This window comes from Aedes aegypti, chromosome 1 (assembly GCF_002204515.2).
Source record: "Aedes aegypti strain LVP_AGWG chromosome 1, AaegL5.0 Primary Assembly, whole genome shotgun sequence".
Classification (NCBI taxonomy): domain Eukaryota; kingdom Metazoa; phylum Arthropoda; class Insecta; order Diptera; family Culicidae; genus Aedes; species Aedes aegypti.
The window spans coordinates 104,541,996-104,562,078 of NC_035107.1; the positions used below are offsets into that span (position 1 = coordinate 104,541,996).

Consider the following 20,083-nt stretch of genomic DNA (forward strand, 5'->3'; position numbering starts at 1 on the left):
GGAAACGAGTTACTAAATATAGTAGCGACCGGTGTGAGAATGAGTGACCAAACTAAAATGACAGCTCTGTGGGTGATCATTTTACTCACCGGAATAGTCGCCCCCGTTAAAGATGCTCTAATAACTTTCGAACCGTCAAATTTTAACTAAATGTTAAACAAATCTGTAAAACGGTTTACACTTTACAGCCTCAGAAACATGTGTAGTCACAGAATCACTAAATGTTAGTAATTTATGACTATTTTCTATCTGCCTCTCTTTCATTCTGATTGTCGATTCGCCTGGGTTGAAGCACAGACAAACAGACGTAACACTTAGAACAAATCTCGATCCAAATCATAGTCACGAGGACATGTATGACCAATGCTAAAATTAGTGTATTTGGCCGACGGGCCAACAGATGGCGGTAATGTGTAAACGTCAAACGCGAACAAAAACGATGCGAGCGCTGCGGGTGGCGGATTGGCCACCTACCATATTTTTGAATCGACCGTCATAAAGGTGGTCGATGGACAATGATGAGAGTGTGACGTCTGTTTGTCTGTGGTTGAGGCATCGCTAAGCTTCGACCTAGTCGAAATGACAGTTAGTGCAAAAATTCACAGCAGAATGAAAGAGAGGTTGATAGAAAATAATCATTAAACTTGAATAATGGTTGTTGTCATTGACTTGAATAATGGTTGTTACTAATAAGTTTACGTGACGTTAACAATAAAATTACAATTATAATCAATGCATAAACTTTGGGGGGTCCGTAGCCTTGAGGTAACGCTTTCGCTTCATAAGCGGAAGGTCATGGATTCAATTCCCAGCCCCTCCAAAAAAAATAACCTGTCCAGCCACCAGAAGACGCCGCACGGAGGACCGTGCTTAGGGGAACACATCCATCCTCCGTCAGTATCAGATGGTGATTGAGACAAACTGACCCACTTCGCAGGCAGCTAGCCTCAAACGACTCAGGAACACGGCAAAACGAACCACCGCAAGAGCAATTGACTATGGCTTATGGAAATTGATTGGACCAACAGCAGAGCACTCTCCTACCTGCTCGGTGTGAGAGCAAAAAGAGCAGAAGAGAGTGAAAGCAGATGTAAATATAGATTAGCTAAAAACAGAACTGTATCGGTAAGCAACACAGCAAAAAAAGTTGTTGAATATTACATCGAAACCGCTGCAACCAAGTCGTTCCCTCGGTTGGGTAATATTACACAGCTCGACGTACTCGCGGGCTATTGGTGTAATAAACGCGACCGATGTAATTTGCCCGATGTAATATATTCAACGTACACAATTCGATGTAATCGATGCGATGTAATAGGAAAGCTATGTAATCTAAGGGATTTAAGCAAAAAAAAAAAACGATCGCAAATTCTGTTCAATGGCTGATTGAAATGCTTTTTTATCCTTTTACGCTCATAAATTTAATCTTCAGGTTTTAAAAAATTGTTTACTTTAATAAAACAGTATCTTAATAACTTTCATTAGAAATAAAAGGATAAATAGCATTTCATTCAGCCATTGAATAGAATTCTTATGTAACCAGATACATAATAATTGAGAAGAAGAAAATGCGTTGATTTATCATATTCTCTTTATTTTTCACTATTTATTATTTACATGATTTTACACGACAGATCGACGGCCACCTGGGTCATATTTCCAAATGGATGGATATATGCCTGAAGGACAAATACAAAATATAATTGTTCCCTTAAAGCAGACTATGGAACGGGCAGTACAATTCGATCAGGAATTCCAAACTCGTTAACCTGGCAAAAAAAATAAAAGAAATATTAGATGAATATAGAACCTAACATTTACGTGTTTGAAGATAAGTAAGCTGATAACAAAAAATATTATATTTAAGTACTTCCATTTTCTTGTAGAAATGCTAATAAAAAGTTCTGGAAGTGTTCCTACAAGAACTCAACCAAGATTCTTTTCGCATTTTTATGAGGATTTGTTTAGGAACTCTAGCATTCATTAGAAATTCTATAATACTTCTTATAGTCTGTTTAACATTAAAAAAAATGTCTTGTACGTTTTATTAACCCTTCTACCGACAGCTTCCTTATTTTACTACAAAAAATAACGATAACTTTTTTATTTTTCGATATTTTTTCACACCCCCTTAAAAAACGCTTCTATTTTTATAATCTGTGTCAATATTGATTATTGGTCATATGCTTTTGAAGATATTTAGATGTTTAGGGGATCGACATTCGCCATATAAAAATTGTTTCCCCATATAAAATTTATTTATTTATAATTAAAATGTGGGCTATAGGGTGATCGAAGTATTTTGGACAGACCGTTACACGTACATAATTTGACCATTTGCGGTAAAACCAAATGGAGGTGGCCAAATTATACACTCGTAACGTTCTGTCCAAAATACATAAAACACCCTACAATGTCAGGTTATAAGGAACTTCTACGAAAATATCATGGAAATCGGTTGAGTTGTCTTCAAGAAATCTAAAAATTACAAAATTATGTTTTTTTGAAGATTTCAAGATTTTTATACGGCTCGAACGGTACCAGAAACAAACATTTTCATTACTCCAAAACTGGTGCACCAATTTACTTATTTTTTCACATCAGTCTCTCATTGAAGTATTGTTTCGAGTATCGAATGATCGAACATGAGAAAAATTCGGTAGCCTGAGATATTTACGTTGGTTATGGATAAACGTCGGTCCCCCAAAAAAATTCGGAATTTCTCCGAAACCAGATGACCAATGATCAATATCGACACAGATTCTTAAAATAGAAAAGTTTTTTGAGGGCTTGTTAAAATAGAAAAGTTTTTTGAGTGAAGCTGCCGATAGAGGGGTTAAAAAAAGCAGAACGCACCGTAAGATTTTGAAATACGTAATTAGGACCTTGCGCATGAAACATTTATTTTGTTTGCTTTAACGCCGGTTTTATAAATAACGCATAGTAATTGCTCAAGATATTTTCCTGGAAAGTTCTTAGTGAACTTTTCCGGTCATCCAGGATTTCACCGGATTTTATATATTACATTTATTATTACATTATTTAATATTACACAACTAACTCGTGAATGCAATAAATATTGTCAGTGAAGACAGAATCGCTCAACTAATCATCACACGACGAAAAGCTAGCTGAACACTGGTCATTTTTACGTGTTGGTGTTCGAGCGACACAGGCAATTTCAATACGTCGCTGGACTGCTCTTCCACGCCTAATTGTCCCATGTTCTCTGTAAATCTTATAGACAAATATGAGGAGAACGGCAGTAGAGCACTAAACGGCGAAGCGTTCGCCAGTCCAACGACGCGATTATTGAGCGATGTTGCAGCATTACTTGGATGTACTAATCCCAACAATGTTTTTTGTTGCGGACTCACAGAAGTACAATCTGGATTATTTTCTCATCATCATATTCCGTCGCCAATTGCCGCAAAAATTCTGTACGGAAAATTTCAGCGAACTCTTCACGGAGCTTCTTTACAAATTCCTCCGGGCTAATTCATTTAGAACCTGAAATATTAGATGAAATATCAGTTACAAATACTTTATTATTTTTAATATCTATTCAAGAGTTGTAGATTTTGAGATTCGTATGTACATAAATATTGAGAGAAAAACATATATAAAATTTAAGATAGAATTTGTTTAAATAAACACCTAGGTTTAGCGGATACTTAACTATTACTTTCATACAAGATTATCGTTTTCGAAATTTACAAGCATTCTTTTTTTAAGATTTCAAATGGATTTTTTAAAATTTAACCACAGCTATCAATAGGAAAATGTCTAAACATTTACATATTTCTCAGATAATTTCAAGTAAACACTTTGCATTCTGTTCAGAGTTCCTCTGAACTTTTCGCACGATTTTTTCCTATCAAAAAAAAAAAACTTTTATAATTTCACCCTTAAGCGAAGTATGCACTTCAACAGAAAAGTAATCGCCTATCTCGATGCGTGGGAAATTTTTTGCAAGAAATGCTCAAGAAAGGCATTTTTCTTTGATCGCAGTACGCAGTTGAAAAAAAAAATTCAATTCAAATGGAGCTCAATGCAGAAAATTTCTTGACCATTTCTTGGGCAGAAATTTTTACTTTTCTTGAGCGGAACAGCATACCTAGCTTTGAGCCCGATTTGCTACTGAAAAGGAATCGCTAAAGAAATTTCCCGCCGATTCTTTGCAGAAATTTTCTACAGCGACTCCCATTTGAACTGACCGAAAAAAGCGCATTCTTGATCGATTCCTTGCAGAAATTTCCCATGCATCAAGATAGGCCTAGAAATTACTTGTCAGCAGCGAATCAGGCTTTAAGCTAAGTATGCTAAGTAGCTATGATGTTTCGCTCAAGAAAAGTAAAACAAAATCTTGATTGAATGGGTCAAGAAATATCCTAAAGAAAGCCCCCTTTGAAATGACATGTTTTCTAAACTGCGTACTGCGACCAGAAAAACGTGATTTTCTGCACCATTTCTGGGAAAAAAAATTCCACACATCGAGATAGGAGATTCCTTTTCTTGTCAGTAACAAACCAGCCCTTAAGCCTTTTGGTATAACAAGCCTGCTTGAATTTTGACGTTGCGTTTGAATTGCGCGCATATCTTCTGCTGGATGTAGATTTAAAATAAGATCCGAAATAAATTCTTACATAGGAAAGTTTATAAAAATCTGGAAAAAAAAAATCCTACAATACATAACGATTATAAATTATACCAAGACTCGTCAAACATTCAAAAAAATCTTTAACCTTCACAAGAATGTTTGTTTTTTTTTTTCAACTTTCAAGAGTGTACAAGAATTTTTAAACAATCGACTAAAGGCTGTTTTTTAACTAAGGTATCTTAGTAAGTTTTACATCTATGAAAGAAACGAGAGAAGTTTCAATAGAAATTTGATATTGATTTCTGGTGTATCTTCTTTTTTTGGCATTACGTCCTCACTGGGACAGAGCTGGCTTCTCAGCTTAAATGAGCACTTCCACAGTTATTAACTTAGAGCTTTCTCCGCCTAAGTTGCCATTTTCGCACTCATTTATCGTGTGGCAGGTACGATGATACTCTGTGCCCAGGGAAATAAATTAAATTTCTATTACGAAGAGACCCAGGACCGACCGGGAATTGAACCCAGACACATTCAGCATGGCTAATTTCAATAGTAATTTCCAGAAAAGAAATGCGTGGAGTATTTTGAGCGGAATTTGTTTTCTATTGTTTTGGACAGTTGCTATCAGAACCCATGAATTTCTAGAATTGGTACAGAGACTTACTTGTGACGTAGTTTGGGAACGAAGCTCTCCAAAACTGAACAAAATGCAATGTGTTCCGAGCAAATGCGCTTTTTTCACTTGTGACTTAGTTGGTGCGTATGTCAGGTATTTCTAGGAAAATCTCTATTTTAACCCTTTTGCTTTAACGCTCATGTTGTATGTAGAGCACTTTCACTTTTCGACGAATTGAACAAAAACCAAAGCAGTTGAATATTATAAAGTAGGGTAATTTTCCTATTATTGCGGTATGAAAATTTAACGCTCATTATAAATTCAAAACTCTATTTTCTATGAATATTATTGATGGTGGTGATAAAGCTAATAATGAAAAGCTTGTATTTTTAACCGGTCCCTCTTTCTGCGGAACTAATATCATAATACAAACAAATACAAATAAGCGTGAATTTTTAAGTTAAAAACCAAAACATTTATATGCTGTGGATATATTAGTTCACGATGAATATAGTTACATGATAGACGTTGAATTTAAAAAAAAATCTATATGTTTTTGAATAAGCATATACTCTAATAATAGGACAATGAAAATAGCTTTTTGCCTATTATTGCGGTATATGTAGATTATATTAAAAAAGTCGAAATTTCAATAGTCAAAATGACTGTTATTGATAGAAACATTTTTTATATTATTAGGATACTATTTTGTGACATTGTGTTATTTATAAATTTATACATAAAAACAATCTGTAATATTTACCCTGTCGTTTCTCCTATTTACAAATGTATTTCAAATAAACACAATATTTTACCGAAAAATTACGAAAACTGAATGTAAATCGATACACATGCCAAAAATGCATTGAAAAACTAAGATACAAAATGATTACAGAAAAGCAATATTTTAAAATTGTATTAATCAGAATCAGAAAGAAAACCTGCTGGTTTAGACATAACTTTTTCTTCTTCTTCTTGGCATTTACGTCCTCACTGGGACAAAGCCTGCTTCTCAGCTTAGTGTTCAATGAGCACTTCCACAGTTATTATCTGAGAGCTTTCTTTGCCAAAGTTGCCATTTTCGCATTCGTATATCGTGTGGCAGGTACGATGATACTTTGTGTCCAGAAAAGTCAAGGAAATTTCCATTACGAAAAGATCCTGGACCGACCCGGAATCGAACCCAGACACTTTCAGCATGGCTTTGCTTTGTAGCCGTTGACTCTAACCACTCGGCTAAGGAGGGCCCCTGGTTTAGACAATATGAAAACAAAAAAACTCCAAGAACTCTTCGAACAATTCTGTCTGCTGATTGTCACTGGTTGAAAATAGGAACATTAGAGACCTTTTGCTCTGAAAAAGGGACCGAACGATGACCGTAAAAGAGACCCATTAGAAACCACAGAATCAAAAAGAAACATAACAAAAAAATAAACAAAGTTTGATTCCTCATTGAATCCGATCGGATTTTTTTTTAAATATTTCTCAGACTTTTTTGGAAATCCCTCGTGACATTACAAATATCACTGGATTTCTCAAAATTTACTGGTTATTTCATCAACAATTATATCAGATATCTAAATCTTCACATATCTTCAGAAGTAGGTTGTTCTACCGATTCCCTAAAGGAATTCATTCAAAAATTTTGTTTCACAAACTTTCAAGAATTTAACATGAAATAAAAGCAAACTGACACTTATATTGAGCTATTCGGTAATCCAATCCGCATGGTTATTAAATTAATTAACTCATTACGCGTGGTAAAGATGGACAAATTATGGGTGAAATTATGAAAAAAATCCACGTGCTCGGCTGGGATTTGAACCCAGGACTCTTGTATGCTAGACGAGCGCTTTACCAACTAAGCTACCGAGCCACTTGGTGACCCAATAACTGAGTTGGTTACAAGTTTAGAATTCAAATCCCTACAGACCACGCGGACCCCTTTCATAACCAATATCCATCCATCTCATGTTCCTACACACGCGGAGCGAGCGAGTGCGATTTGTTTAGTGTTGAAACTGTTTGCCTATCGTACCTACATCGCTTCCACAACAACTGTATTGTGGAAGAGTAAAGATGTGGGAAGGCTATCAACGTGTCGTTCTCACTCAAGTGACGACATGACTACTACAGAGAGGCAGTACACTCTAATATAAACTGACACTTATATTGAGCTATTCGGTAATCCAATCCGCATGGTTATTAAATTAATTAACTCATTACGCGTGGTAAAGATGGACAAATTATGGGTGAAATTATGAAAAAAATCCACGTGCTCGGCTGGGATTTGAACCCAGGACTCTTGTATGCTAGACGAGCGCTTTACCAACTAAGCTACCGAGCCACTTGGTGACCCAATAACTGAGTTGGTTACAAGTTTAGAATTCAAATCCCTACAGACCACGCGGACCCCTTTCATAACCAATATCCATCCATCTCATGTTCCTACACACGCGGAGCGAGCGAGTGCGATTTGTTTAGTGTTGAAACTGTTTGCCTATCGTACCTACATCGCTTCCACAACAACTGTATTGTGGAAGAGTAAAGATGTGGGAAGGCTATCAACGTGTCGTTCTCACTCAAGTGACGACATGACTACTACAGAGAGGCAGTACACTCTAATATAAACTGACACTTATATTGAGCTATTCGGTAATCCAATCCGCATGGTTATTAAATTAATTAACTCATTACGCGTGGTAAAGATGGACAAATTATGGGTGAAATTATGAAAAAAATCCACGTGCTCGGCTGGGATTTGAACCCAGGACTCTTGTATGCTAGACGAGCGCTTTACCAACTAAGCTACCGAGCCACTTGGTGACCCAATAACTGAGTTGGTTACAAGTTTAGAATTCAAATCCCTACAGACCACGCGGACCCCTTTCATAACCAATATCCATCCATCTCATGTTCCTACACACGCGGAGCGAGCGAGTGCGATTTGTTTAGTGTTGAAACTGTTTGCCTATCGTACCTACATCGCTTCCACAACAACTGTATTGTGGAAGAGTAAAGATGTGGGAAGGCTATCAACGTGTCGTTCTCACTCAAGTGACGACATGACTACTACAGAGAGGCAGTACACTCTAATATAAACTGACACTTATATTGAGCTATTCGGTAATCCAATCCGCATGGTTATTAAATTAATTAACTCATTACGCGTGGTAAAGATGGACAAATTATGGGTGAAATTATGAAAAAAATCCACGTGCTCGGCTGGGATTTGAACCCAGGACTCTTGTATGCTAGACGAGCGCTTTACCAACTAAGCTACCGAGCCACTTGGTGACCCAATAACTGAGTTGGTTACAAGTTTAGAATTCAAATCCCTACAGACCACGCGGACCCCTTTCATAACCAATATCCATCCATCTCATGTTCCTACACACGCGGAGCGAGCGAGTGCGATTTGTTTAGTGTTGAAACTGTTTGCCTATCGTACCTACATCGCTTCCACAACAACTGTATTGTGGAAGAGTAAAGATGTGGGAAGGCTATCAACGTGTCGTTCTCACTCAAGTGACGACATGACTACTACAGAGAGGCAGTACACTCTAATATAAACTGACACTTATATTGAGCTATTCGGTAATCCAATCCGCATGGTTATTAAATTAATTAACTCATTACGCGTGGTAAAGATGGACAAATTATGGGTGAAATTATGAAAAAAATCCACGTGCTCGGCTGGGATTTGAACCCAGGACTCTTGTATGCTAGACGAGCGCTTTACCAACTAAGCTACCGAGCCACTTGGTGACCCAATAACTGAGTTGGTTACAAGTTTAGAATTCAAATCCCTACAGACCACGCGGACCCCTTTCATAACCAATATCCATCCATCTCATGTTCCTACACACGCGGAGCGAGCGAGTGCGATTTGTTTAGTGTTGAAACTGTTTGCCTATCGTACCTACATCGCTTCCACAACAACTGTATTGTGGAAGAGTAAAGATGTGGGAAGGCTATCAACGTGTCGTTCTCACTCAAGTGACGACATGACTACTACAGAGAGGCAGTACACTCTAATATAAACTGACACTTATATTGAGCTATTCGGTAATCCAATCCGCATGGTTATTAAATTAATTAACTCATTACGCGTGGTAAAGATGGACAAATTATGGGTGAAATTATGAAAAAAATCCACGTGCTCGGCTGGGATTTGAACCCAGGACTCTTGTATGCTAGACGAGCGCTTTACCAACTAAGCTACCGAGCCACTTGGTGACCCAATAACTGAGTTGGTTACAAGTTTAGAATTCAAATCCCTACAGACCACGCGGACCCCTTTCATAACCAATATCCATCCATCTCATGTTCCTACACACGCGGAGCGAGCGAGTGCGATTTGTTTAGTGTTGAAACTGTTTGCCTATCGTACCTACATCGCTTCCACAACAACTGTATTGTGGAAGAGTAAAGATGTGGGAAGGCTATCAACGTGTCGTTCTCACTCAAGTGACGACATGACTACTACAGAGAGGCAGTACACTCTAATATAAACTGACACTTATATTGAGCTATTCGGTAATCCAATCCGCATGGTTATTAAATTAATTAACTCATTACGCGTGGTAAAGATGGACAAATTATGGGTGAAATTATGAAAAAAATCCACGTGCTCGGCTGGGATTTGAACCCAGGACTCTTGTATGCTAGACGAGCGCTTTACCAACTAAGCTACCGAGCCACTTGGTGACCCAATAACTGAGTTGGTTACAAGTTTAGAATTCAAATCCCTACAGACCACGCGGACCCCTTTCATAACCAATATCCATCCATCTCATGTTCCTACACACGCGGAGCGAGCGAGTGCGATTTTAGGTACGATAGGCAAACAGTTTCAACACTAAACAAATCGCACTCGCTCGCTCCGCGTGTGTAGGAACATGAGATGGATGGATATTGGTTATGAAAGGGGTCCGCGTGGTCTGTAGGGATTTGAATTCTAAACTTGTAACCAACTCAGTTATTGGGTCACCAAGTGGCTCGGTAGCTTAGTTGGTAAAGCGCTCGTCTAGCATACAAGAGTCCTGGGTTCAAATCCCAGCCGAGCACGTGGATTTTTTTCATAATTTCACCCATAATTTGTCCATCTTTACCACGCGTAATGAGTTAATTAATTTAATAACCATGCGGATTGGATTACCGAATAGCTCAATATAAGTGTCAGTTTATATTAGAGTGTACTGCCTCTCTGTAGTAGTCATGTCGTCACTTGAGTGAGAACGACACGTTGATAGCCTTCCCACATCTTTACTCTTCCACAATACAGTTGTTGTGGAAGCGATGTAGGTACGATAGGCAAACAGTTTCAACACTAAACAAATCGCACTCGCTCGCTCCGCGTGTGTAGGAACATGAGATGGATGGATATTGGTTATGAAAGGGGTCCGCGTGGTCTGTAGGGATTTGAATTCTAAACTTGTAACCAACTCAGTTATTGGGTCACCAAGTGGCTCGGTAGCTTAGTTGGTAAAGCGCTCGTCTAGCATACAAGAGTCCTGGGTTCAAATCCCAGCCGAGCACGTGGATTTTTTTCATAATTTCACCCATAATTTGTCCATCTTTACCACGCGTAATGAGTTAATTAATTTAATAACCATGCGGATTGGATTACCGAATAGCTCAATATAAGTGTCAGTTTATATTAGAGTGTACTGCCTCTCTGTAGTAGTCATGTCGTCACTTGAGTGAGAACGACACGTTGATAGCCTTCCCACATCTTTACTCTTCCACAATACAGTTGTTGTGGAAGCGATGTAGGTACGATAGGCAAACAGTTTCAACACTAAACAAATCGCACTCGCTCGCTCCGCGTGTGTAGGAACATGAGATGGATGGATATTGGTTATGAAAGGGGTCCGCGTGGTCTGTAGGGATTTGAATTCTAAACTTGTAACCAACTCAGTTATTGGGTCACCAAGTGGCTCGGTAGCTTAGTTGGTAAAGCGCTCGTCTAGCATACAAGAGTCCTGGGTTCAAATCCCAGCCGAGCACGTGGATTTTTTTCATAATTTCACCCATAATTTGTCCATCTTTACCACGCGTAATGAGTTAATTAATTTTATGAAATAAAAGATTTTTTCCTAGAAATCACACAAATTTTCGTAAGGAATTTCTTCAAAGATTTTTATTATTGTCAAAAATTGATAACCAGAAGAGACTTCAATAAAAATGGAAAAGAACAGAGACGTTCAAACATAAATATCAAAATAATCAAAAACCAAAATTCATGAATTCGCGTAAAAATAAATCCTTGCCGAAAGCAAGAAATGATATTTGGATTGAATATAAAAAATATGTATGTTCTGTCAAAAATAGAGACTTTTTCGAGACCTACATCTCAAAATAATGACCAGTAGGAGAATTCCGGCGCGTATTTTCTTCGAAGAAAAGAAAATTTTATTGCTGGTACGTAATGGACGAAAATTTCTTCTCTTCGAAGAAATTGTTCGCTGGAATTCACCTAAAGGTCTATGAAGAAGGTCTTCTACCCGCCTTTTTGAGATTCCTTAAGGAAGTTTGTTGCCGAAGAAAATTTCAAAGATTTTATCCTGCATTTTTTGCGGGAATGTCTACAAGCAATAGGGTAACGACTGTTTATTTCGTTCTTAAACACTAGCAGTTGGCGCCAGCGGCAAAAAGTACAGGCAACAACCTTTCGAACAATCAATTTCTCTCACTGGCCGCCAAGCAGCGACACTGATGTTTGTATTCCACTCACTGATCGCGCTACGCTGGAATCTCAAATTTCTCGAACCACCAATTGAATTCTACTTAAGATATCACTCAACAAATGTGTAGAAAAACTGCAGAAGTAATCCCAAACGAATTTCTCTAAAAACTGTGCGAGTATTTTTAGAAAGAAGTCTTGCAGGAATCACTGGAATATCTGCTAGAGTAACTACCTGACATATTGACGAAAGAATTAGTGGAAAATCTGTGGAGGAAATCCTGGGAAACTTTCAAAGTAGTCCTTGGGAAAATTATAGGAAATAGAATTTCTTAAGCTTTTTCTCGACATTTTTGGAGAACCTATGGAATAATCGCGTATTGAGAATTGTATGGAGCTTGCAAAATATCGGACTAGGATTCACTGCAAAGAGAAAAAAGGAAACAAGTGACTAGTATATTAAGCTACTTGTATCAGTATTTTTTAGATACTTGCATCAAAAGTGATTAAAACTGTAAGGAGATACCTGTACCAGCCATAGCTTACACTTTGAGAGCTTCTTCAAGGCATAAATTCTTAATTTAATCGGGAGACCTTCATTCCCTGATTAATGAAAAACTGGTTTTATACGAAAGTTTTAGGCTTCTTCCAAAGATCTCACTAGAAAACATTAGAAGGTTTCGTCAAGAATCCATAATGGACCTTCAAAAGAACCTGCCAAACAATATTATTATGAAATTTCCCAAAACATTGCCAGCAGAACTCAAAATAAAATTATTTTTAAGCGATGAATTCATCAAATAATCTCCAAATAAGTTATCCTTTGTTAATAACTCTCTAAGATCCAACCCCGCCTTAAGACGAAGTATTCTTTCAGATTTTTTGTAAATATTTATTTCGTAGTTTTGAGGTGGAAATAATCATTTTTCCGATTAATAGGTTGGACTTTAACATGCATATCAGGAAATTTTTTTTTTATGATTTTAGAAACATTTTTGTATGCTTGAAAATATTTGAAAAATTGTAATATTTCATAAACTTTAAATGCCTGATTGTGATTTAAAGTGTAATATAAAAATTAGTACAATTAAGATTCTTCCACAATCAATCTAACAAAGAAAGAAAACCTGGTGGAATTAAATTTATTTTAAAGGCCGATTTGCTGCTGAAAAGTAGTCACTTATGAAATTTCTCAACGATTCCTTGCAAAAAATTTTTACAGCGACTCTCGTTCTAACCCTCTAATACCCAAATTTTTAATTTCAATCTAAATATAATTTTTCGTTATCTAAAATCGTTCTAAACACGTTTTGGGCAATGATTTATTTTTATTCGCGAATTTATGATTTTTGGTTTTTCATTTTTATAATGTTTGTTTTTGAACATCCCTATCCTTTTTCACTTTTTCTTAAAGCCTCTTCTGGTTACTGATTTTTGGCAAATAATAAAAATTCCAGTTTTTAGAAAACTTTTGAAAATATTATTTTTTGATTTTTTTTTCTGGAACATATTTCATTTTCCGTGTATCTAACGGAAAAACAGATTTGAAATTATTTTAGTATCACCAAGCTCTTATGTGATCGGTTGATTGTAGAAAAATATAAAAGGTACGATTTTTTTATATTCCACGTCACATGAACCCCAGGCCTTTGTAGGTTACATAAAAATACAATTTTTCATTTTTTTTAAATACAAAATAGTTCCAAAAGTCATAAAACACTTTCCTTATATGTGTTATGAGCCAAAGTTTAAGCCAAAAATAAAATCATTTTGATTTCCGAGCTACGAAAAAAAACACAAATTCCTTGCATAAATTTTCTACAACGATTCCCGTTTAAAGCTAAGTATGCTGTTCCACTCAAGAAAAGTAAAAATTTCTGCGGAAGAAATGGTCAAGAAATTTTCTACAGCAAGCTCCATTTGAAATGACATTTCTTTTCAACTGCGTACTGCGATCAAAGAAAAATGCTTTTTTGACCATTTCTTGCAAGAAATTTTCCACGCATCGAGATAGGCGATTACTTTTCTGTTGAAGTGCATACTTCGCTTAAAGCCTGATTCGCTGCTGACAAGTAGTTTCTCGTCCTATCTTGATGCATGGAAAATTTCTGCAAGGAAACGATCAAGAATGCGCTTTTTTCTGATCGCAGTACGCAGTTGAAAAGAACTGTCAGTTCAAATGGGAGTCTCTGTAGAAAATTTCTGCAAGGAATCGGCGAGAAATTTCTTTAGCGATTTCAGTAGCAAATCAGGCTTAAACTGACTTTTTTTTTCTAATTTTTTTTAGTATCATTCCAAACATTACATTCATTTCTTATATCTAGGTGTTCTGTGTTATTTGACAACACTATCATCCTAATTTGGTAAAACAAATTTGAGATTTTATTAACATTTTGTTAACAACATATTACATTTCATTTGCCGTAGCAGTTCAGATTTTTTACAGGTGAGTTGATTTCACCTGCTTATAAGAGAAAAAAAACGCTTTGAATATACTTAACCTAACTTAACCTAAACATATAAAGCATTAATCGTGGCAATAGAAGATTGTAACGATTTTTGCCTGAAATTATTAATTATTTTATTTGACATTTGTTCCAATGTTTCAATATTGGATATTCTATGTAACTCATTGGTACTATACCAGGGAGGAAGTCTCAGAATCATTTTCAAAATTTTATTTTGAATTCTCTGCAAAGCTTTCTTCCTGGTATTACAACAGCTAGTCCATATTGGTACAGCATACAACATGGCTGGCCTGAAAATTTGTTTGAATATCAAAAGCTTGTTCTTAAGACAAAGTTTTGATTTTCTATTAATAAGGGGATAGAGACATTTTACATATTTATTACATTTGGCTTGAATGCCCTCAATGTGATTTTTGAAAGTTAAATTCTTATCTAGCATGAGCCCAAGATACTTAACTTCATCTGACCAATTTATTGGAACCCCTCTCATCGTGACAACATGTCTACTTGAAGGTTTCAAATAAAGAGCTTTTGGTTTATGTGGGAATATTATTAGTTGAGTTTTGGAAGCATTAGGAGAAATCTTCCATTTTTGCAAGTATGAAGAAAATATATCCAAACTTTTTTGCAATCGACTACAGATGACACGCAGGCTTCGTCCTTTGGCGGAGAGGCCTGTGTCATCCGCAAACAAAGATTTTTGACATCCCTGAGGTAACTCAGGTAAGTCAGATGTGAAAATATTGTATAATATTGGTCCCAAAATGCTGCCTTGAGGAACCCCAGCTCTTACAGGAAGTCTTTCAGATCTGGAATTCTGATAATTAACCTGAAGTGTACGATTTGACAGATAACTTTGAATTATTCTAACAATGTATGTTGGAAAATTAATTTTTTTAATTTTACAATCAAACCTTCATGTCAAACACTGTCGAATGCTTTTTCTATGTCTAGAAGAGCAAGACCGGTAGAATAGCCTTCAGATTTGTTGGAACGGATCAAATTTGTTACACGTAAAAGTTGGTGAGTGGTCGAATGTCCATGGCGGAATCCAAACTGTTCATTGGCAAAAATTGAATTTTCGTTGATGTGGGCCATCATTCTGTTCAAAATAACCTTTTCAAAAAGTTTACTGATGGAGGAAAGCAAACTGATTGGACGATAGCTAGAAGCTTCTGCAGGATTTTTGTCTGGTTTTAAAATTGGAACAACCTTAGCATTTTTCCATTTGTCAGGAAAATATGCTAATTGAAAACATCTTAAACTGACATTTATTTTTAACTGCGTACTGCGATCCGAAAAAGCGTTTTCTTGGGCGGTTCCTCAAAGGAATTGCCCATGGTTTAAGATAGGGTGAGAAATAACTTGTCAGCCGCAAACCAGGTTTAAAACTGTTCTTCCGTTAGGTACACGAAAAATAAAACATGTCTTAGAAAAAAAAAATAAATAAATAAAATCATACTTCTTAAAGCACCGTAAAGCCTAATTTTGTTTCTGTCAAAAACCGGTAACCAGAGGAGGCATCAAGAAAAAAATAAGAATTGATAGCGATGTTGAAAAATAAAAATTAGAAAAATTAAAAACAAAACTCATTAATTCGCGAATAAAAATAAATTATTGCCCAAAGCGAAAAATAACGTTTAGATCAAAAATAAAACTTTGAGTATCAAAGAAATATTCCAAGATTTTTCCCGAGCACTCAACATTAAAGAAGTCTGCAAGTCGCAGACGCAATGAAATAATTTACTGGTTTAACCTACTAGTGAATTTTAAGAATTCTCCTGTTTTTCTTTTTGCAAAGTGCTCTTAAATATTCTGTTACTACCAAAAGTGAATGATTATTGCTAAAATGTTCTTATAAAAGATATTTTGATTCCCTTTATTTTACATTTGCTAATTGCCTATATTTTCCCGAAGTGAAAGTAATTTTGATGGGTTATACTGCCGTGAATCGCAAGTCAGTCCCATCTGCATTTTCGTCAAAATTGAGTTCAGTTTTAAACATATATTCCAATGCCGTTTCAGCTGTACTAATGAAATAAAATAATTTGTTCGGAAAAAAGAGGAAAAAACAGCAAGTCAAATTGTCCCATAATGAAAAGTAATCGCATATCAGTCCAACTACAGACTTTCGCACCGTGGAACACAAAAATGCAACTTGTTTTGATCATCTTTACATTTTTCTCGGAAAGATATTGTAGTGAAAAGCAAGTTGTGAAAGTTTCATTAAGATTGGAACATGTGCCAATTCTCAGGTATTTTTTGAATATTTGTATGAAAAACGAGGTTGCAAACTTCACAACCCATTTTATCAATGTCTACTTTTTACAGATGGGACTGACTTGCGATTCACGGCAGTATAGCCGTACTATGCAATAGTTTAACCAGAATCATTAGGTCAGAAGATAATATCTGAATTTTGAAATAAAAAGGTTGACATTGCTTTGAAATTTACCCAATATCTAATCAAAACTACTAACGACAGCGATCAATTATCAAAACTCATCGCTCCTTGGAAAATATAATCCAAAGCCCAAGGTATTAGGAGACTTGCTTTGAAATGAGCTTGAGCTTGAGCTTGAGCTTGATTGGCCGCCCGTAGATGCTACTCCAGTATCGCCAGATCAGCTGCACTTATACAAGGAACCAACCGAATGACTGCTTGGGACTAACAGGCATCCTCAGTGTATAAGTGCTGGTGATCTTCTATTTTTAGCGACAATGGTGCCTGCCACGTCAGAATGCAGACCAATGTGGGGAAGGGGGAGGAATTGATGATGCATTATACTGGCTCCCACGTAGACCGTATATACCACTGCATCTACGCCAGTACATGCGGGAGTGTGTGGATTGGGGGAAAGGCATGGCAGAGAGGCTTGCTTTTGTGGTTAGCAGACTGCCTATGAATCAGGCGTAAGGAAAGACATGCGCGTGGAAGAATGGAAGCGTTAGGGAAACGGTTTCTTGTCCGTCTCTGGTTCTAGCGTTTGCTATGAACGAATAGTTTGAGTGTGATAGATTTAGAATGGAAGATAGAAGCAAGTGAAAGATATACAACTACAAAGTACGAGGAAAGGGACGGGCCTGGGATTGAACCCATGACCTTCTGCTTATGAAACAGAAGCGGTAGCCATCAGACCACCAACCCCGTCAATTGTATTAGGAGACTTGCTTTGAAATAGAGACAAAGTCTCCAAAAAGACTTGCTGCCAGCCTGGAACTATTGAAAATTAAGTTATTGAGGTATTAAGTTGAAGATTCATCGAAGCCAAAACACGAATTTTCAAGAGCACAAATGCAGAAAACCAGACAACAGTTTGCGCTGAAAATTTAACTCACTGTTCACCACCAGCGCGTGACATATGAGTTAAATTTTCAGCACAAAGGGTTGTAAGGTTCTTTAGATTAGTTCTTCTTCTTCTTCTTTCTGGCGTTACGCCCCTACTGGGACAAAGCCTGCTTCTCAGATTAGTGTTCTTATGAGCACTTCCACAGTTATTAACTGAGAGCTTTCTTTGCCGATTGACCATTTTTGCATATGTATATCGAGTGGCAGATACTCTATGCCCTGGGAATCGAGAAAATTCGAACCCACGACCCTCAGCATGGTCATGCTGAATAGCTGCGCGTTTACCGCTACGGATATCTGGGCCCCTATATTTAGATTAGTAGTGCTCTTGAAAATTCAAGGATTGGCCCCGATACATTTTCCACCGAAATGCTGTTAACAAAAGTTGTATTTGAATCATTGTATTTGGAATCTGAGGCAACTAATAGTAAAGCAAGGATTGACGGCAATATCTATCTATAATTTAAAACAAGTATCATTCAAAATTTAAGAGAACACCTAGCTTTTGTCAAAAATTCACTTTCAATGTTCAAAAGAACTGAAAGTTTTTTTTTCGAAAATTATTGAAGGTATTTCCCTGCTGACTACCTTACATGATATGCAAAAACATACAGACGCTGCCACCCACTTTCCTCCTAACGCAATTTCCCAGCAGTTTCCAATTGAGTGAAGCTGATTTTTCGTTTGTGATTGAGGCATATATAGTATCAACTTATCACCTACCAAATATCACTAGAATAAATTAAACGACAGCTGAGAAATCGCGGTGGGCGTAAAATGGGTGGCAGCGTCTAATAGGAGACTTCCTAATTTTCTTGGCATTACGTCCTCACTGGGACAGAGCCTGCTTCTCAGCTTAGTGTTCTTATTAGCACTTCCACAGTTATTAACTGAGAGCTTTCTTTGTCAAAGTCGCCATTTTCGCATTTATATATCATTTGGCAATACTACCAGGGAAGTCAAGTAAATTTCCATTACGAAAATATCCTGGACCGACCGGAAATTGAACCCAGACACCTTCAGCATGGCTTTGCTTTGTAGCCGCTGACTGTAACCACTCGGCTAAGGAAGGCCACAAATAGTCTAATAGGAGACCTGACTAATAATTAACAAGGAATGTAGAGCCCATAGCACACTAAGCTGAGAAGTAGGGTAAGACCTAAATTGATCGTAACGCTAGATAAAAGTAGAAGTTGAGGGAGAGATTAACATGAATAATTACCCTCATCGCTGGAATTAGGTTCATTAGGTTGCACATAGGCAACGCACTAAATCGTTATGTGGAACGCCTACCCCGGGTAGAACCATCCGTTCCGGCCTGTGATTTTCCAGCTCCTTGAAATTGCGACATCCTTCTGCTTCTCGCCAAAAAATATACGTCGATTGCAAGGCCAGCTTCACTAGAAAGCCATCTTGTAGCGCGGATCGGAAGCGATCACCACACCGACGGTGCAAAACAGGTCGAACAGATTCTCCGACGCAATCCGCAATCGATTCGTAGATTATGTCACCTGCATATAGTTGCCCCTGGCCAGACTTATTGCACTGGCGGAAGATCCTGAATGGGCTGTGAAAGCGGTGGCATCATAATGAATATGTACTCCGGGGACACATGTGTGGTTAATCTGTCCGGATTGCTGGCACGGCTCCCTTCCAACTGTGTTGTTGCCGCTGGTGCTAACGTAGATGGTCAGCCTAGCACCGGATGAATGCAGCTTCTTCCTGGTCCTGTTAAAATTTAATGTATAAGAAAAAAAAATCATGTTAGTTTTTGGTGCATTTCGCTCCAACGACCGCTGGGTTATTTCATTTTAACCACCGGACGATCGAAATTCTGATCCCGTCGTATGGTTTACTTTTTCACTGAAACCGATACTTACCACAATTAATACACGTAGTCATGGCCTGAGACACTATTTTTTCAATTTTATTATCAAATTTTTGTGATAAAACCACTTAAACACAGATTTAAACGCGAACAGCTCCAAAAAACAAATGGCGCCGTCGTTTCTCGACTATCAAACAACAACATGCGGACAGTGTTGCGAGATTTATTATCGCATTGAGATGGAATGTGAAATAACATCGGTTTTGTGTAATATCACTAAACCATGTCGGAATGATGTGGTTGCAGCTGTTTATGTGTAATATTGTACGTGTTTCATATGTAAATATTACACAAGACCAACGTACTGCTGAGTGATTATGTCATTTCAATGTAATTTAAGGGCAATGTGATATCACACCGCAGTTGATGTTATTATGCATCTGAAATTTGTGATTACATTGATTTTTCATTACGTCGGCATTATTACATCGAGTCATATTACATAATTTTTTGCTGTGAAGATACAGATAAACT

General features: G+C 37.1%; 1 long non-coding RNA gene across 1 annotated transcript; it reads right to left on the reverse strand.

The window, feature by feature from the left end:
- Nucleotides 1-1,569: 1,569 nt before the first annotated feature.
- LOC110676416 lies at nucleotides 1,570-19,849 on the reverse strand. Its single transcript, XR_002500364.1, has 3 exons — nucleotides 19,602-19,849; nucleotides 18,944-19,449; nucleotides 1,570-1,769 (listed from the first exon to the last, which is right to left on the reverse strand). It is a non-coding gene; the product is annotated as an uncharacterized LOC110676416 (long non-coding RNA).
- Between the last annotated feature and the right edge of the window lie 234 nt (nucleotides 19,850-20,083).